Source organism: Macaca mulatta, chromosome 2, assembly GCF_049350105.2.
Source record: "Macaca mulatta isolate MMU2019108-1 chromosome 2, T2T-MMU8v2.0, whole genome shotgun sequence".
Lineage (NCBI taxonomy): Eukaryota > Metazoa > Chordata > Mammalia > Primates > Cercopithecidae > Macaca > Macaca mulatta.
This window is the reverse complement of record NC_133407.1, coordinates 145,038,263-145,059,742: the sequence shown is the minus strand read 5'-3', so window position 1 is coordinate 145,059,742 and position 21,480 is coordinate 145,038,263. Positions and strand designations below refer to the sequence as shown.

Below are 21,480 nucleotides of genomic sequence, written 5' to 3'. Positions count from 1 at the left end.
TAATCTAGCTAGAAGCCTAACAATCTTGTTTATAGTTACAAGGAAACAACTTTTGGTTTAGTTGATCTTTTGTGTAGATTTTTGAGTCTCAATTTTGTTCACTTCTACTCTGATTTTGGTTAATTCTTTTCTTCTGCTAGCTTTGGGTTAGTTTGTTCTTGTTTCTCTAGTTCCTCCAGGTGCAATGTTAGATTGTTAATTTGAGATCTTTCTAACTTCCTGATGCAAATGTTGGGTGCTATAAATTTCCCTCTTAACATTGCTTTAGCTACATTCCAAAGATTTTGGTACGTTGTGTCACAATTTTCATTAATTTCAAAGAATTTTTAAATTTTTGCCTTAATTTTATTATTTACCCAAGTCATTCAGAAGTGTGTCATTTAATTTCCATGTAACTATGTGAACCCTGGAGGTATTCCTGGTATTGATTTCTATTTTATTGAACTCTGGTCCAAGAAGGTGCTTGGTATGATTTTGATTTTTAAAAATTTATTATGACTTGTTTATAGCCAAGCATGTGGTCAATTTAGATTATTTTCTATGTGCAGATGAGAAGAATGTATATTCTGTGGTTGTTAGTTGAAGTATTCTGTAGATGTTTATTAGGTCCAATTGGATCAAGTATCAAGTTTAAGTTCAGAATTTTTTTTTGTTAGTTTTCTGCCTTAATGATCTGTCTAAAACTGTTAGTGGGGTACTGAGCTCTCCCATTATTATTGTGTAGCTAAATCTTTTTGCAGGTCTAGAATTTGTTTTTGAATCTAGGTGCTCCAGGGTTGGGTGTGTACATATTTAGGAGAATTAAATTGTCTTGTTGAATTGAACCCATTAACGTTATGTAATGTCCTTATTTGTCCTTTTTTACTTTTATTGCTTTAATGTCTATTTTATCTGATATAAGAATAGCCACCCCTTCTCTTTTTTGTTTTCCATTTGCAAGATGGATCTTTCTTCATCCTTTAACTTTGTGCCTGTGTGTTTTGTTACATATGAGCTGGGTCTTTTTAAGACAGCTGACAGTTGGGTCTGAAATTTTCTTTCAACTTGCCACTCTATGCCTTTTTAGTGGGGCATTTAGACCATTTATGTTGAAGGTTAACGTTGACATGTGAAATTCTGATCTTGTTGTCATGTTGCTTTCTGGTTATCTTGTAGACTTGATTGTGTAGTTACTTTATAGTGTCTGTGGGCTATGTACTTACGTGTGTTTTTGTGGTGGTAGGTATTGTTCTTTCATTTCCATGTTTAAGCACTCCCTTAAGGGTCTCTTGCAATGGTGTTCTAGTGGTAATGAGTTCTCTTAGTCATTCCTTCTCCAAAAAGGATTTTATTTCTTCTTTGCTTATGAAACCTATGAGAAATATTGGTCAGATATGAAATTCCTGGTTGGAATTTTTAAAGTAGGCTGAAAATAGGTCCTATCTCTCTGGCTTGTAAAGTTTCTGCTGAGAGGTCTACTGCTAGCCTGATGGGATTCCCTTTGTAAGTGACCTGACCCTTCTCTTTACTTGCCTTTGCTTTTTTTTTCATGTTGACCTTGGGAAAATCTGATGATTATAAATCTTGGGAATGGTTGTATTGTATAGTATCCAGCAGAGGTTCTCTAAATTTGTTAAATTTACATGTCTACCTCTCTAATGAGATTGAGAAAATTTTTGTGGACTATATCCTCAAATATATTTTGCAAAGTGCTTACTCTCTCCTTCTCTCTCAGGTCTGCCAAAGAGTCATAGGTTTGGCCTCTACATAATTCTGTATCTCTCAGAGGTTTTGTTCAATAAAAATTTTTATTTATTTATTTTTGCCTGACTGAGTTGATTAGAAGGACTTGTCTTTGAGCTCCAAGATTCTTTGCTCGGCTTGATCTATTCTGTTGTTAATGTTTCCAACTATGACTTGAAATTTCTATAGTGGATTTTTCAATGTAAGAAGTTTAAGTTGGGCGTGGTGGCTCATGCCTGTAATCCCGGCACTTTGGGAGGCCTAGGCAGGCGGATCATGAGGTCAGGAGATTGAGACCATCCTGGCTAACATGGTGAAACCCCGTCTCTACTAAAAATACAAAAAATTAGCCAGGCATGGTGGTGGGCGCCTGTAGTCCCAGCTACTCGGGAGACTGAGGCAGGAGAATGGCGTGAACCCAGGAGGCGGAGCTTGCAGTGAGCCAAGATCCCGCCACTGCACCACTCCAGCCTGCGCAACAGAGCGAGACTCCGTCTCAAAAAAAAAAAAAAAAAAAAAAAAAAAAAGTTCAGTTCAGTTCTTTCTTAACATGGCTGTGTCATTTTTCAACTCTTGGGTTGTTTTACAGGCTTCCTTGAATTGGGTTTCAACTGTCTCCGGGATCTTACTGAGCTTCGTTGCCATCCAGGTTCTGTATACTATGTCTGTCATTTGAGCTGTTCCAATTTATTTAAGAATCATTGCTGGGAGCTAGTGTGATCATTTGAAAGTAAGGAGACACCCCAGTTTTTGAATTGCCAGAGTTCTCTTGCGCTGACTCTTTCTCATCTGAAAGGGCTGGGGTGTTTATCTTTTTGAATTTGCTGTTATTTGGATGCAAATTTTTGTTTTTATATTAAATTGAGTATAGTTGATTGGCTTCATTTCTGAGTGTTGTCAGTGAGCTAAGGCTGTTTGGAATCTTCATTTGTGGCTATATTCCTGCATTAGGTTTCTCAGGCAATATATACAGGAAAGATCTTGTTGGTGATGTGATTCAGGCTGTGATCCAGTGGATGGTGCTTGAAAGTAATGGCTGGCAGATAGATTCTCACTCAGCTCCAAAGTTCTGCATTTCAGTGCATACTCATCATTGCTCTGTATTTGGGGAGATAATAGGGTGCAATGACCCCTTTGCCAGGTCCATTCCCAGGCCTTATGGGATCCCCCTCCAATTGCTGGCACTACCTCTGTGTTTCCTTAGCCCCAAGGGTACACTAGCCATCTGTGTTTCCCTTCCTGAGACCAGCCCAAGCTGAAATGTAGGCTGCCAGGAAACCTGCAGCACTACAGAGGTCTGCTGGTCGTCTGTGCTTAGCAGAGTTAGAGCAGATTGTGGTATGTCTGCAGGCCGTTTGTTGATGCAGTAATTCAAGGGGAGAGAATCTCCAGGAGGGGTGGTGTTGCCATGGGCATGTACCTGGTGTGGCACCCACATCCCATTTTTTTTTTTTTTTCTGAGCAAACAGCTGTGGGGACTACTTAGCTCACTCCCCCTTGACCAGGTCTCCTTCTGGTGGCTGCCCCAGAATCTCGTCTGACCCGCTAGTTTTTTCCAAGCCTTCTGTATCCAGATTGTTGAGTTATTAGGTGTTCCGGGCTCTGGTGCTCCCTTAGGCAGAGGTTGTGGCTAGCAGACAGGTCACATTCTTCCTAGATTGGCCTTGTAGAGGGAGGCATACCCAGCTCCCTCACCATCCCATAAACTTGCATCTCACTCTTCTCAGTGTTCTGAGAGTAGGGACTCTTCCTCCTCTCAAGTGCCAGACACAGATCTCAGCTCAGCACTCCTGAACTCTAACCCTTGTTATTAGGACTGGGCTGTCAGCTTTTGTCCCCTGGATCCTCAGAGTCAATCTGTGCTATGGGGGCTGATGTGCTCCCAGGATACCAGCAAAGTACTCAGGCTAAGCAGGAGATGCTGTGTTGTAAATATGTTCTTGCAGGAGTGTTCAGGTAGGAGCCTTGGGAGGGGCTGATAGACAGGTGGGTACACAGAGCCAATGTGTCCCAGTCCTGCAGGAAAGAGAGCCCTGCTCTCTCCTGGCCGAGAGTTTGTAGTGGTTAGAGTCAGTCCGAAGAAGATGGAGAGCCTTAGGTGATGGGCACTCATGGCCACATTTTGCTACAGCAGCCCCAGGTGCAAAACCCCCTGGGCTACATGCAGGCTCCAGCTCGATCTCTGCCTACTATCTGGGTAGATCCTGCTGCCAATTCAAATTTCTATGGAGGTCATGGGATCTCCTGCAGTGAAGATCCCAGAGGTCTAAGAAGAGAGTAAGTTGCCCTGCAGTTGTTTCACTCATTCTTCCTTAAGAGCTATTCAGGATCGGGAGTCAGTTCTGGTGCTCAGCAACCCTGTGCAGCGCTCCCAGCTTCCTCCATCTTCAGCCTCAGAGTCTCTGTCACTTCTCTGTTGGCTCTCAGTATGTTCTCTTAAAACATCTGTTCACGATGTATTAGTTTACTCAATATTTTTGTCTCTCTCAGTGGAAGAGGTGCTTCCTGGCTGCATCTAGTCAGCCATCTTGTCCTGAATCTGGCCTGTAATTCAAATCTCTGAGGTTTCAAGAGTCAAGAAGGCATGAATGCCTTTGTGGAAAAAAGAAGAAAAGATATAGGGCAAAATAAATAATTGATGTATTAATGCATTCTCCAGTCACATATGTGTATTCCAAGGGGAGAATATGATTGGACTTTTAATGTCATATAAACAACTAATGATCATAACAATATCACTGCAAAAGGACTTATTTTTATCTTATGTTTTACATTGGTATTTATTACCATAGGTAAAAAACCTAACATATGAATCTCTGTAAACACACAGACCACTGAAAATATGCTTTTGGTTATTATTGCATTGGCAACAAAAAAATATTTTGAGCATCAACTCAACACTGGATCTTCTCTAGAAACCAAAGTTCTGTCACTAAACCAAGCAGATGAGATTCACTACCTTCATGGAGGCTTCAGCTGCAAGAAAGAGAAACTACAACAAATATATAAAACACCTGATACATTAAATGTTGAAAGAGCAATAAAAATATAAAGCAATAAAAGAACAAACGTAAGAAAATTAGGAACTGAGCTGTTCAGGAAATTCAAAGTATTTCTAATTCTGGCATTTATTAATCTCACACATTTATGATACCATTAACATTCCTTTGGCAGATACTGCTAATTATTCCTGGATATCTACTTCCTGAATTTTGCCAGGGTCTGTGGCGAACAGTTAGAGACCAGTTTCCTTTGCAACTAGGTGTGCCAGGTGGCAATGCTTTGTCCAGTGGCACATGAGTGACATGTGAGCAATTTTTGCACTGAGTTCCTAAAATCCTGCTGCTCACCTCCAACCCACTCTCTTTTCTTTTCCTCCTTTTTCAAAATGGTTATAGACGGAGCAGTCCTTAGACCTAAAGAGATAACAAGATTCAGGGCCACTTGGCATCCACCAACCTCTCACCTCTGCATCATGTGAGACAAATAAACTTCCATCTTATTTAAGTGTCTGTCTTTGGAAATGTCTTTGTTAAAGCAGATTTGCAGCACACTAACACAATACCTGCTTCCCCAGATTAATTATTATCAGTCCCCCATTTCATGCTTGGAAGTGTCCTGGATTAGACAACAAATGACAAAATCACTATAGCTGTAAACACACAAGTGGTTATTACTATATCATACACTCATTCTCCAACTTTGAGAAATATTTTGCTCCATAAGCATTATTATTCAACTATGCTATTTGTTATAAGAAGCATTCCCACATGTGAACACCCTGAAGGGCAGAGAGTCATGTCTTTTTATGTTTTGAAAGTGAATGCAGACAAACTCTACAAAGCCTTTGAAAATAAAGACAGGACAATAAAGCAGCTCAGCACAATCTTTATTCTTGAAAAACATGGCTTTCAGAGTTACATTGTCATCTTAGAGTTGCAGTGGCTTTCAAATTGAAGATTACCTGCCTACTAAAAATTAAGAAAATCCAGTGACTCCATGGGGACAGCAAGATCCTAGCCCAAGAGCAAGAAATGAGACCAGCCATGGTCTTGGAGAAGGGTAGGACTTTTAAGTATTAGATTGCATTTGAGAATTAAAGTAACTTAGCACTTTAAACATTTCTTGAAGATCTTGGGTGGAAGGCAAAAATCATATGACACAAGGCTGCAAATCAGAACTGGAGATAAATGCTGAAAAAGATTAAGGATCGTGGTCCTGTTCTTCCTTAGGAACATGTGGGCAGGACTACCATTCCTCCTTTCTCTCCAACAAGCAACACCTCACCACCACCTGCCTTGTGCCATAATGACTAACCTTGTGCCTTTTATTCTTGTTTTCATCGAGCACTGGGAATCCCATATAATCCTTCAGTTTCATTTTCAATTTGTTTCCATGCATTCTCTTTTCTATGTACTTCTACTGCCAATGTCCAACTCCCAAAAACTTTATCAGCGTGCTGGAACTGAGGGTCACGTATGAGCAAAACCTCCTACATTCTCAGTCTCTGTGCTGAGTGTTAATTTTACCTTCTTGCTGGCACCTGATTTCCCTTTGAGAATGCTGCTTCCTTACAGTTCTCTCAGTTGGTGACTTTTTTCCCCATATTCTTATGCATACCTAGAGGTGTGTGAGGTTTCTCCCTTGTATTTATGATTGTTTTCAGATATCTCCTTCCTTTTTTCCTAAAAATTCCTCAGATTGGAAGTTTTAACCATTAGACTACATTAAACATTACCCAACCTTTTCTGGGTTATTTCATATTTTAACTCCCTGGAGATTTTATCACCTGATAAAATTAAAATTACTTCTAAATTCTCTAAAATTACTTATCTAAATTCTTGGTAAATTAAATATATCTGTGAATGACTCTTATAATTCCTTGGCCTCTCAATTTTTTTACTTGCTTTGCTCCAGAAATCTTGTTCCAAGATCTTCTTCCAATACATAGTAATTCACTGTCACTGATGTTTCTGGGGTCTTAATACTAATAATTGTATCCCTCCATAATATAATTTAGCCACCCCATTCAACAAGTAACATCTATCTTTGTAATATGCCTAACACAGGATTTCTTTAACTACAACTGCAGTCCTTTGAGCCTACCAACTTTTTACCCTTTTTCATTCTCTTCATGTCCTTCTCCCTCCTTTAATGAGCTTCATTACATTCTGTGGTTAATTATTACAATATTTCCTTTGTATACATGCTCAGTTTCCTTCTACCTCACTCTACTTGTTACTCTTAGCTTGTACAGCCTCAATCCTGATAAATCAGATTTTGTACTTATTTGGCATAGAGAAATTGTTTGAAGAAGAACACACAATGTATTACATGGTCTTACATTTTCATGACCACTATCTTAGTCTGGTTAAGCTGTTCTAACAAAATACTACAAACTGGGTGGCTTAAAATCAACAAAAATATATGTCTTACAGTTCTGAAGACTGGAAAGTCCAAGATCAAGGCCAACTCAGAGTCTGATGAGGAACTCCTTTCTGGCTCATAGACAATGCTTCCTTGCTGTGTCCTCACATGGTGGATGGGTCTAGCTAGCTCTCTGGGGTATCTTTTACCTCAGACACTCATTCTATTTGTGAAGGCTCTACCTTCATAACCGAATTACTGCCCTTTGTCTTAATACCATTACCTTGGGGTTTAGAATTGCAACATATAAGTTTGGGGGGACATAAGCATTTAGACCATAGCAACAAATAGTCTCAGATAGTCCCTTACTGCTTTCCCAAAGTAAGCACACTATGGCCCCAAGAGCCAAATCTAATCCATTGTCTGATTTTCTTTTAAAGTTTTATTAAAATATAGTCACACCCATTTACATATGTATCTATGGCTGCTTTTGCTGTTATGCAGGGCTGAGTAGTTGTGAAAAAAACCAGATGGGCCATAAAACATAAAATATCTATATTTATTATCTGATCCTTCATAGAAAGTTTGCTGACCTCTTTTCTTACTTATTCACTCTCTCATTCTCCTGATGGACCATTTTTAGCCTTGTTTATCTTCTTAACTTTCCAACAATACTTTCTGAATTCTCACTTTCAACTGATGCTTTTGATTCAATTTTATTCAGTAAAAAAGAAGCAGTAAACACGGAAGATCTACCTTACCACCATTTCTCTTTCTGCCTACTGTTATGTATGTTAGTTTAATGGACACTTTTTGTTTCAATTGACAATTTTCTGTTTGTTATTACAGAGAAACATGCATGCTGGCATTTGCTCTAAATCCACTTTCCTGTAGTGTACTCAAGATTGTCACTCTAGCAAATTATTTACTCTACTGAGTTATCCATTTTCCCATCTTTACTGGATTATTCTCTTTAGCATACAAACACGCTGCAAATTATTTCATGTTCAAAATGTCTTCATCTGACTTTCAGCTAGTAACCTGCTTTCCAGTCCTCGTTACAGAAAACCTTCTCAAAAGGGCTGTCACTATCTCTATATTCTCTTCTTGAGCTTATTTGTCTCAGGCTTTTCCCATTCTCATTCAATGGGAACTCAACTGAGTGAGACTGAAAATTGAAAGTTTTCTTATCGGGATTACTCAGGACCTCTATCTGTTAAACCCAGTGGCCAATTTTAAGTTTTTCTTATACATAATCTACTAGCAGAATACAAAAGAGTGAGTTCCTCCATTTTTCTGCAAACTCTTTCTTGAGCAGGCTTCTAGAACACCATACTCTCTGATGATTTTCTTCCCACTTGACCAGCCACTTCTCTTCCTCTCCCTGACTGCACCACTTTAATGTGAGTCAGACATACTTCATAGAGCTCCATACTCTCTCTTTTGGTCACCTTATCCATTCTCATAGCTTTTGGTACCATCTCTACCTGATGACTCCCAGACCTTTCATCTGAGGTCCAGATAGAGACAATCAACTATTTAAAGGTTTAAAGGAACTTTAAATGTTGCATGTCCAAAATCAAACCTGTGACACCCATCTCCCACCAAAATGTGATTTTGCCAAGAATCTTACCCATCCTAGACAGTGGCATCTCCTCCCACCTGGTTTCTATGGCCAGAAAGACTTCATTCATCTGGGTCCTTTTATTTCTTATTCTTTTTTATGGCAGAAGCTAAGTCCTTACAGTGTCCTGCAAGGTTCTAGGATTCGACTCTCATCCCCTCTGTAACTTACCTCTAACTATTTTTCACTTGCTCTATTTGTCCCAATTCTATAGCTCTTGATTTGAACTTCTAGGAATGTTTTGACCTCAGGGCCATGGTACTTATTTCTCTTTCCTATATCCTACTGACACTTCATAACTGGTATTTCTGCTTTATTTTTCTTCTTATATTTAACACATTCTGGTGTAGTTGTTTTAACAATATATTTTTCTCCCTCCACCCACTAGAATGTAAACTTTATAAAATAAGAATTTTAATATTTTGTTTTTGTCATTTTTTTTTAGTGCATTATCTCCTGCACTTGGAATAGTCTCTGGCTTGTAGAAAGCTTTCATGCCATAGTTCTTAAATAAAAAAATGCATTAACATTATTTAAAGACTGCAAAAGTCAGCAGGCATAAAAAATGATGGAGGAGAGAGAATAAGATGGTTTTCTCAAAAAGACATCCTTTCTTGTCTGACCCTGAAATGCTAGTAAATACAATTAGTCACAAGGTTGTGTGTGCATATTTATTAATTTATATTCTGTTTAATAAAGTATAAGCTGTCAGTTCTGAAAGCTTTTGTTATGGGACCTGAAGTGGAAAATTGGCTGCCTTGCATATTTTCCTTCTTGTGAGTCGAGTTTGGGAGAAATCCCTTATGGTTACACTGAATATGTTCTATTAGGTTGACTTGGCTTACAGAGTAGTTTACAGCCTTTTAATTCTCATTCACTATGTCTAATCCAACATAAGTCTAAGCTATAAAATGTTCCATTTTTCCCCAGGAAAAAATGGATTATTGATCATGCATCTGCTTGGGATGGTCCAGGTCGCCTTTGAAAAAATCAGGTAAGTAAAGCTCTCACTATCACAGGAAGAATCAAATGATACAAAACAGCATCTTCTATAGATCTGTGGTATGATGGTGTTCATTGAAATAATTAATCTCTGAACACCATTTCAGTGGATGGACAAGAGACACAGCCCAGCCCAAGAGTTTACAAGATTGCTATTTTAGTACAATTGATTAATTCACTTACTGAATTCATTTCAACTCAATTCCTCTACTAAAATTTTTTGTGCATCTACTATGTGCCAATCCACTATATAAGGAATTGTAGGATTGATAGGATATATATATATATATCCTATATATATATTCTCTGGTTTTGAGGCTTTCAGACTTGGACTAAGCCATGCTACTAGCTTCTCTCTTTCCCCAGCTTGCAGGCAGCTTATTGTGGGACTTTGCCTTGTAATCATGTGATGGGATGTGGTAATAAATAAGACTTTATAATGAGTCACCATTATTATGGAGTTTAAATTCTATTAGATGAAAATCTAATATGCTAACAAAAAGAAAATGTCAAATAGCAAAGATAATTTTGATGTACATAAAATGGTGATGTGATTGATTGGAGAGCTACTATAGAGTGTTTCAGTGAGTCCTCATAAGGATGAGTTCTAATGACAAGATGGGGCCTAAATGGTCACGAGGGAAATAAGAAGGTATTGGAAAGCATTATTCGTGGCAAAGGGAACCATGTGTCCTGGTACTAAGACTTCCAGGCGGGAATAAATAAATACTAAATGTACAGGTGTGTACATTTATGACCAAATAATAGATTAGCCACTACATTAGGAGCCACTACCTCCCAAAAAAACCTTCATTAAATATATATTAATAGAGCAGACAATTTTTATAGAAACATGGGCAATGCAGGCCAATAGAAAGTAGCTAAACAAAAACCATATATATTACCACCACCAAAAGATAAGTTACAATTTTCTATGAACATGTAATGTGTGCATATTTATTTACATAATGTGATGAGCATACCTTATTAAATGTATTGTCTCTCTCTCTTTTTTTTTTTTTTTTTGAGACAGGGTCTTGCTCTGTTGCCCAGGCTGGAGTGCAGTGGTCTGATCATGCATGGGTCAAGCCCCAAGGCCTCTTCTTGCCTTGTCCTCCTGAGTAGCTGGGACTGCAGGCATGCGCCACCAAGCCTGGCTAATTTTATATTTTTATTATTGTAGATAGGGGTTCTCACTATGTAGCCCAGCCTGGTCTCAAATGTTATCCAGCCTGGTCTTGAACTCCTGGACTCAAGCGATCCATCCCCCTTGGTCTCCTGAAGTGCTGGGATTACAGGCATGAGTCACTGTGCCTGGCCATAATATATGGATTCTCTAAGAGGAAAACTCCCATTAACCAGATTCCAAGTTTGGTGTTTATGATTATGACAGACTTAGCCAGTAATTCTGGAATTCTGGCAGTGGTCTACCAACTTGTATCCTACAATCGTGGCAACATTTTTCAATTTTGATTTAATTTTACTTTTGTTCATGTTAAACACTTACCTTACGCAAAAGTCATAGCTATATGTGATGATTAATATTAGGTGTCCAATTTGACTGGATTAAGGGATGCCTGGATGACTGGTGAAGTAGTTTCTGGGGGTGTCTCTGAGGACATTCCCAGTGGACACTGACTTTTGAAACAATGGACTAGAAGAGAAAGACCCACCCTCAATGTGGGTGGACACCATCCAATCAGCTTCCAGTGTGACTGGAACAAAGCAGGCAGAAGAAGGAGAGTAAGTAAATTGCCAGTATGACTGGAACAAAGCAGGCCGAAGAAGGAGAGTAAGTAAATTGCCTGTTGAGTCCACTTGCTTTCTCTCTTCCCGTGCCATGCCAGATGCTTGGCTCCCTTTCCTCCTGCCCTTGGACATTAGACTCCAAGTTCTTCGGCCTTTGGACTCTGGGACTCTGGGACGCTGGACTAGCATCAGCGACCTCCCAGGGGCTCTCAGGTCTTCAGTTTCAGAGTAAGAACTGCACTGTCAGCTTCCCTAGTTCTGAAACTTTTGGACTCGGACTGAGCTATGCTATCAGCTTCTTTCTTTCCCAAGCTTGCAGATGGCTTATTGTGGGACTTTGCCTTGTAATCAGGTGAGCCAATTCTTCTTAATAAACTCCCTTATATAAATGAGAATTTGTACAAAAATGAAAACATTATATGCATATTTAAGATGTAGTGCCTCTAATTTTCATATCTATAGCGTATAATATAAAAAATGCACATGCCATTATTACCAAAGCTATTAGAATATTGTGTTCATCCATTTGAAATTTTTTTTGAAACAAAAATTTCAAAGTTATTCTAGGATAATGTTTAGGTCAGCTGGAAGCTACATAAAAACTCAGGGTAGAGATTCATCTAACATGGTTTCTCCCTTTGCAAGTTCTCTCATTTCAGCAAGTAGAAAGCAAAAGAAACTTGTTTGAACTGTTTTTTTATTGCTGTTGTTGCCATTGTTGTTATTTGTTTAATGGAAATTCTTTAGCAAAAGATCTAATCAGTTGTTCATACTGATTGGTTAATTAGAATGCATTTAACCAAGTGCAAAACATCTGGTCAATTTGACTCTATTATTTAAGCTGCCAATTTTATTTTAAAGAAAGAAAACTGATAGCCACACTTGCATCGTTACGGCCCCAAATTCCTAAATGGTTTGAATTACTCCCTTTCCTCTTTTGGTGAGAATGTTTGGTAGACTTAGTAACCAGCATAAGTATTCAAGTTCAATTATCTAAATAGAAATGGTACCCCAAATTTGTGTACTTCAAACTAAAACAAAGCCAACAAGGACAAGAAAACATGTTGCTAAAAATTGTTGACTCTGTTCTGATCTCTCAAAGCAGATGGACTGGATCATGGTAAGGGCGAGGAGAGCGACCTAGGCAACAGGCTTGCTTCATGATTGCTTTAATCCCAGGCCAGCTCACACAGTACATCAGAAGAATGAATCTCTTTCTCTGCCCATTGTATGCCTTATTTCACACAGTGATTCTGACTAGTGAACACTGAACAATGCAATTTGCAATTACATGATGTATTAACCACATTGATCTGACCAGTATCAGTGGGAGAAGTGCCCAGACATTCTCAAATGCATGCTTGAACTGATCATCAAAAATCTCTGCTTCCTTTGTTACAGCATTTTTTAAAAGCTTAAATTTGAATGTAAAAATATGTTTTTGTCAGTTTCACACTTCATTATTTCACACTTCATTATTTCACTCTCGACAACAGTAATACCAGGAGCTGCAAGTAATATGTATTGAATGTTTACATGGTTTATCCCTCCTGTTACCTTCATTTTTTAGAAAAGGGTACCTAGGCTTGGAGGGGCTAAGTAACTTGTGCAAGGTTAGAGAGCTACTAACTGATGCAACTGAATTCAAGTTCATGTCATCCAGCTCCACAGCAAGTGTGCTTAACTGCTGTATTAGTAGGTTCATGAGAATAGAGACCTGAAAACACCAATAATAATATCAAAAAGGAGTGTGACTATGCTCAAGAATAAATTTTATTAATTTATATTAAATAATTACAGGTTAAGCATTCATTATCCAAAAAGCTTGGGACTAGAAGTGTTTTAGGTTTTGGACGTTTTCTGGTTTTGGAATATTTTCATGTACATAATGAGGTATCTTGGGGATGAAACTCAAACGTGAATTCATTTATGTTTCATATCTACCTTATACCCACAACATGAAGGTAATTTTATACAATATTTTAAGTAATTTTGTGCATGAAACAAAGATTGTATACATTAAATCATCAGAAAGCAAAGGTGTTGCTAAGCCGCCAACGTGGACAATTGGTTGTTTAGCATCACCATCATTTCTGGCTTTCAATTTGTATGCTACTGATGAGCAATCACTTTCCTACATTTATTCACATATAAGTACTTAACAGTAAAAATATAACATATTGTTATTATGGTAAAAAAATGTGTTCAAGGTAACTAAGCAGCACATTAGCATCACCAGAATACCTGTATCAGCTGTTAAACAATAGCAACAGTAAATGATGGCAGGCTTTTGTCTCCACTTACAGACTTATGGTGTTTTTTTTAATTCAAAAGCTTACTGTACACTTTATTATTTTATTTTATTTTTTAGCTAGGAAGGAATATCAGAAACAGCCGAGGGACCATAACGTGAATCCCATAGGGATGAGGAGGTGTTCTGCTGAATCGTTTTTTAAAATGCTTCTTCCAGAGTCATCTGCCTTAGTAACAACAGTTTTGTCTTAGAAGACTCTCTGATTTTATAAACTGACATGACTTCTTGTTCTGTTACAACTCTGTGCTGCTCTAATCCTTCAACAGGTCCATCACACATTTTTCCTACGTTGTCTATTGGCACTTTTTCTGCAGTGTTAATAAAGTCATTTTTATCATTGCTATTATTATGATCACCTAGATTCAAAAGCATTTTGGCTATTTCACCATCAGTCAATGAATGAACAACTGGAGCATCATTATCAATGTTAAACAAGTTCTTCAATATTCACTTCTTTCAGCTTACTGATGGATGCTGAAGGTGTATTTTGTGCTTTTGTAAGGAGGTTAGACATCATTTCTTTTCCACACGTGATATATACAATTCTTCAAAGTTACTACCTTGTTCATCATCATCACTGAACATAGTCACAAGGCAGAGGTTGTGCCAGGCATACACAACTGTGTCCTCAGTCACTGTGTTCCAGGCATTGGCAATGATATATGTGGCATCCATCATGCTAAAGTCCTTTTGAAAATCTTCCAGACCCATGCCTCTCTATTCACTGCTGCTAGCATGGTATTCAAGAAAATACTTTTATATTTACTTTTCATTGATCTAAGGAGATCCTGGTCACAGGACTTAATAGTCATGTTTGAGGAAATGTATATGATGTAAATATTTCTTTTAATGAGAATTTCAGCTGGAAGAGGAGAATAGTTGTCAAGGGAGAACAAAATATTGCAGTCATCATTCAGTCCACCTTCCCTGCAATGAACATGAGCCACTGCTACAAAATGTTTGTGAAACCAATCAGAAAAGATATCCCTGATAATATTTGTCTATTTGTTTGCATAAAATGTGGACTGGCAAGATGCTCACTATTTGAAAACAGTGAGGATGCAAGCTTTTGTCTATCACAGCAAGTTTATGTTTATGTCTGTCTGCTGCATTAGCACATCCCAGCATAGTTATTCTCTCCTTGATATCCATAATTTTTATTGGGACTCTCTCATCAGCTAAACTTGGTATCTTTCTGAAGCAATACGACAAAACAGTGATGTTTCATCAGCATTATAGAGTTGTTCTGGCATCAAATTTCATCAACAATGACTTTGGTAAACTTGTCAATGAAATTCTTTACTGATTTATGATCAGCAGATGCTTTATCAGCAAAAATCTTTAAAAAATAATGCCATGTATTTTCCTAAATTTCTGCAATCAGCCTGTTGAATATTTCGTTTCTTTCAATTTTCAGTTTATTGTAATATATCTTTGCCTGTTTCATGATCAGCGTACTCTTAAGTGACATGTGTTCACTGTGACTCTGAAAGATCCACATTTCAATACACAATTGAAATCTTCATTTTTAGCCCTATACAGTGTTTTAAAAAATGTTTTTTAACTTACATTCATCACTTTCAGCGTAAAATTTCAACAGTTTGTTCTTCTCTTTCTTCAGGTCATGTACAATAGCCACTCCAACACCATACTCTACTGTAAGGCATTTCACATTGACTCTGCTGTCCAGTTGTTCTCCAACAGCTTCACTTTCTGTTCTATAGATAGACATAAATACTTCCGCTTTTCAAAATCACTGTTACTCATAGGGGTGTCTTCAGGCTTGTTGATATTTTCAATAATATCTTTTACCACAAAGAACAAGCAAAACAAAATGAGTAATACACACAGATCATGGCTCCATGTAGGGCATTATGGGGAATCTACCACTAGTGTGTCTGGCCTATACACATGCCATTTTAATATCCTTTGTGGATGTATTTCCATGGGGAATTCTGGGCTGATGTGGCATAGAGATATTACAGATGAAGGAATATTTCTTTCTCTTGGTGATACCGAATAAACTGTGTGTTGCCTGCATTTTGACTGTGAGGTCAGGGGTAGAACTTTCCATTTGTGGCATCATGCCAGGATTCAAAAAGTTTCAGATTTTAGAGCATTTCAGGTTTCAGATTTTTGGGTTAGGGATTCTCAACCTGTACAGTCATCATATGCCTTTACCAGTTATCAAATGAAATTGTGAAGTCTATTATATTTTGAACTACTTTATGATATACCTGTCTTCCCCAATCTTGATAGGCTCCTTGCACATGTTTCCATTAGCAAGGCCAGGTGACCTGTTCCTTCTCGATCTTGAACTATGCAAGGTCAAATAAATTTTTCTTCTTGTGTCTCCAGTAATTGTCACAGTCTTGGAAGCATAGTCCTAAAGTCTTAAATGCAGTGAAATAATTGTTGCTGAATAAATTTTGCTACTTACACTCAGAAGAATAAACAAGATGGCCTTTGAGTATCTCCCAACTTTGTTATTTCTTAACACAGGTCTTCATAGAAAACTTACTGTTCCTAACAGCTATTTAAAACACTGAAATGTCTTGCTAGAGTAATACATTCAGATGTTTAGGAAAGTTAATTAGTCAGCTTTAATATAGCTGAAAATGACCATTTCTCAGCATGACTCAGCAGTTTTCATATGTTGGTACAGCAATGGGTTGGCAAAATTAAATATATATATTAATTTCCTAATGATAGGATAATTATTCTTAAGTAAATAACGGGGTTTTTAAATGTTCACTTGCCACAGGGCCTGAAAGCACAGAAACCCTTCACATGGTTCTGTTTCTTTGTGTCCAAAAAAAGAAGAACATGGCTGCTGGAATCAAACTTTGCTTTTGAAAGCTAACTCCACCAGCTTCCAGATATAGAACCTTGGGCAAATTTTGCAAGCCATTTGCCTTAATTTTCCATAAGATGCTTGTGAGGACCGAATGAATTAAGCAATGTAAAGCACTTAGAACAATGTCTGACACACAGCCCTTAATATAATTTATCTAACTTCATGTCATTTTAAAATTCAGAATATAATTATGAGATTACCCCTTTTTACATTTGTTTTGGAACTACAACATGAATAGACAACTACACAATAATGGCATTTTTTCTCTCAAAATGTATTTTCCAACTACAGCTTTATGTCTTAGTTTAATGAAAGGGAAGGCTAGGGGATCTGCCACCTATCAGGCAGTGCCCCTGTTTGTGTGAACTTGTCTAATCCTCAAATCATCTTCATAAATGAGGCTTAGAGAAATTAACTTATTTAGAGTCACACAGCTTGTCAGTGGCCGAGGTCAGATTCAAACCCAGTTCTCTCTCATTTAGAAAATGATTCTCTAGAGCAATGTTTTTCATTAGGTGGGTTGAAGAGCTTTTAGGGACACTGGAGTTATTACAACCGGCTGTTTAATCTACATGTGCAGAAAGTGCTGTCTGCAAACTGAAGTGCTGCTATGTTTCCTACAGATATGAAACAGAATTTTAGCATGCTGTTAAGAATAAATACAAATGTAGTATTTTAATAAATTTATAAAATCTTGTTCTTATATAGTACTCAACTAACATATCATAAAAATAAAACTCATCATGTAGAGAGATCAATGAAATTTGTTATTTAAAGAAAGTTATAAGGCTCTGCTATAGATCTTCCTCTAAGACATGGAGGAGAACTACATAACTAGAGGGAACAGAGTCACAGTATATATCATATACAGGACTTATAATGGACCTAGAAGAAAGGTGAGGCCCAATATAGTAAGTGTCTACCATCATGAATTTTTATTGAATGAATAAATGAATACATATGTAGATACATACATTGAAATGGAAATGGTCAGTTTGTTTAAAGTCGGTGGAACCAGCCTAAGAACAATTAGGATGACTTCATTAGAAGGGAACTATAATTATCTCCCCTTTTCCTGCCCATGAGAAGATCTAAAATAGCTTTTCCCAGAAATGTCCATTCCAGGAAGGTGAGAACTTGTATTTCTTTATGGAAAGTTTTGTGTGGTCAAGTAAGTTGGCAAATGCTGTACTCTATAGCCATCTTTTAGAGATTTGCCAGGCACATAAGTAAATTACAGGCTCCAAGAAATTGTATGGTTAAAAAAAAATGAAAACTCAGAAATCCTCTAACCTATTGGATCACAGAAGCCCATTCTCCTGTAACACCTATTAGCCTTCTGCAGAACTAGTTATCCAAAGTACATAATTTGGGCAACAATCTTCTACATAATTCTTATCCATCAAGGTGCCAGTCCGTTCCCTTTTGATACTTCATGTGATTAGGCTATTAGTCTTTCTAGTATTTAAATATGAGGGGGGCTATTAGATAGTCTTTCTAGTATTTAAATATGAGGGGGTAAACTCTTTCATAAAAAGAAAACATGCAATTTCTAAAATGGATCTATAAATTTCAGAAGCTAGAAAAGCAAGACCCCCGCTCTTTGTGATGAGAGCTTATGAGTGTCCAGTCAGCGGCACTTCATCTCACTAACTGCCCTTTCTCTGGGTGTTCAGTTGTGCGCTAAGGTTCAACTTCCCCAGGGGAAGATAGCTCTGGGGATTGTTAGCAGGTCACACAGCTGAGTCAACTGCAAAGCTGCTAGGAGGAATGTAACGCTTTTGTAGGTTGGGGAAGAAAATAAACAAAACAACTACTCCTGGGAAATCCTATGACCCAATATAATCAGTACCAGGTGCCACAAACTTCCCACCATGGAACATTCCCTTTCCACAGCTGCTAGTCTCTGAAAGGCTTGCAGCTGGTGCCACTTAACAGAGACAGGGAGGCTTTGAGATCTTTCCAGGACCTACTGAGGTGTTGAGAGCAAAGATGTCTGTTTCCAGAAGGTGATCAGAGAGATACCTTCCAAATCCCTTTTAAGAAGGTATGATATCCAGGTGTATGGCCTGATCCCAGGATTCCCTAAGAACATAAAAAGCTGAAGGAAAGCCACAAGCTGATATGCTCGGATCTTATCCACAAATCCTCAAACTTTTGCCATTGGAAACTACATGCTCTGGACTACATCATCTCCATTGGGAGGTAGAAAGTGAGGAGCATAATGTTCTCTCTTTTGCCCTTCAGTGAACTTAACAGCTTATTTTGGTAAGATAATGTGGAGGCACTTTAAATAGATAAATCATTATGCAAAGCAATTCATCATCAGCATCTGGCAAATGGAATGGGTGCAACTGCCAGAGGAGGATAGTCCAGGTGGGCAGAACAGTTTTGAGCAAAAACTGGAAGGAAGAAATACATCAGCTCAGTGGAGAAAGGAGAAGAGTTTGGATATTAAAAAGTTCAGATGGGAGACTTGATATGAAAATGGATCTTGGAGGTCAGGCTAAAGAGTGCAGTGTACGCATTAATATTTAATAAACAAAAAATGAGCTAGCTCCATCTATCTCTAATGTTATGCCCTCTTCCCCTAAAAGTATAATCTCATTGCTCTGTTCATACCCAACTATACGCTATTACCCGCATACACCATGTTTTCTCATGCTTTTGTCTGTCAACACTATTCTCACTCTTTAGAATGACGATTCTATCTTTGCATCTTGTTGACTAAACTCTATGGCTTAGGTAACTCAAATATTCCAGGTGAGCTGTTATTCAATACAAATGAGGTCATATAACACCAATGCTCAGAATACCAGAGTATTTAGCTCTGCCTATGTGACCATTAGATATCAGCCCCCTCTCAGCATCTTTCCTGCTATTTTTGAAGAGTTCTCATGAGAACTGTTCACATCACAATTTATTTTTTATTTTAATCTGTTGCCCACAGGCCAAGTACTCTTTAGAGAACTGTCTCTCCTGCTGCTGACTGAGCCATCATTCAGCAATGGCCATGCTAAGCTCTCAAAGGGCCAGAGCTTATGAACTAGAAATAACAGGGTTGGGGACAGGTGGTATGGGAGAACAGGCATTGTGCTAGTTTTTTCTCACCAAGTTTTCTTTGAGAAACTGAACTTAAAATTATGAAGACATACAACTAATTTCTTGGCTTTTGTAACTGAAAAATTCATTAAGTCGTGGCTGGATTCAAGACCTTGTATGATGTCATTGGGACCTGAACTTGGTCACCCCTTCTAAGTCCTGGCTTTGATTTTCATTTTTCTGCTTCAGGCTCAGGTACATGTACAGCTGCATTGCCAGTCACAGAAGAGCTTCTGTTTCACAGGCATGTCAAAAATGTACGGAGATGACCTCCGCTTTGTCTGATTTGTGTCACATCCCCAACCCTGAACCAAAAACAATAGAAATAGAACATATTGACCAAACAGGATTGTATCATGATTTACCCATGCATCTAAGGGTGACTAGGTCCTGCCCCTCTCTGTAAAATGAGAAAAACCTGCTTCCTAATAGTAAAAGAGAAACTTGGAGAATAGTACCACAAAATTAATAAGTAGATGTGAAGGAAATAAACATATTTCACTCCAAAATATAATTCTTTGACATATTTTGAGATGGCTATCAAGGGGCCAGCAAACAGAAGTTGCCTTGCAAAGCTGTCTTTTGTGGAGGAGATTTGCATCTGTAGAGAATTTTCCTTAATGTAGCCAGTCCTCTTGTCCAGATCTAGGAAACATTAAATAAGAGTCTGACGCCTTTAAAAGTCTGAAAGAAAATTTACCATCCATTCTCTCTAAGGGCTGCTACTTGTGAGATTTCATCTACATAAGACCATCTTTGCTAGCTAAAATTAACTCATGATGAATTAAAGATTTAAACGTAAAACCTCAAACTGTAAGAATCCTGAAAGAAAACACAGGAAATACCATTCTGGATGTCAGCCTTGGGAAAGAATTTATGGTAAGTCTTCAAAAAAATGGTAATAAACCCCAAAATTGACAAATGGGAACTAATTAAACTAAAGAATTTCTGCAGAACAAAAGAAAAGATCAACAGAATAAATAGACAAGCTACAGAAAGAGAGAAAATATTCACAAACTAAGCATCTGATAAATGCATAATATCCAGAATCTATAAGAATCTTAATCAATTGAAAAAGCAAAAAACAACCGCATTAAAAAGTGGGCAAAGGACAAGAACAGACACTTCTCAAAAGAAGACATACAAGTGACCAACAAACATGAGGAAATGCTCAACATCTCTAATCACCAGACAAATGCAAGTCAAAACCAAAATGAAATACCATCTCGTACCTGTCAGAATGGCTATCATTAAAAAGTAGAAAAAACAACAGATGCTGATGAGGATGCGGAGAAAAAGGAATGCTTAAACCCTGTTGGTGGGAATATAAATTAGTTCAGCCACTGTGGAGAGCAGTTTGGAAATTTCTCAAAGAACTTAAAACAGAAATACCATTTGACTTACCAATCCCATTTCTGAGTGCATATCCAAAAGAAAATAAATCACTCTACCCAAAAGACACTAGCACTTGTATGTTCATCATAGCACTATTCACAATAGCAAAGGCATGGAATCAATCTAGGTGCCCATCAATGGTAGATAAGAAAAATAAAATGTTGTACATATACATGGTGGAATACTAAACAGCCATAAACAGAAAGAAATAATGTCCTTAGCAGCAATATGGATGTAGCTGAAGGCCATTATCCTGTTAATTAACACAGGAACAGAAAACAAAATACTGCATGTTCTCACTTATAAGTGGGAGCTAAACACTAGGTACTCATGTACATAAAGATGGCA

At 37.8% G+C, this 21,480-nt stretch overlaps 1 long non-coding RNA gene across 1 annotated transcript in view; it reads left to right on the top strand.

The window, feature by feature from the left end:
- Nucleotides 1–10,802, top strand: part of LOC114676153 (uncharacterized) — a 42,873-nt gene extending 32,071 nt beyond the window's left edge. The window contains exons 2-3 of the long non-coding RNA XR_003727004.2: nt 9,644–9,707; nt 10,749–10,802. This is a non-coding gene — a long non-coding RNA (uncharacterized LOC114676153). The remainder of the gene's footprint in view (nt 1–9,643; nt 9,708–10,748) is intronic.
- Nucleotides 10,803–21,480: the final 10,678 nt, after the last annotated feature.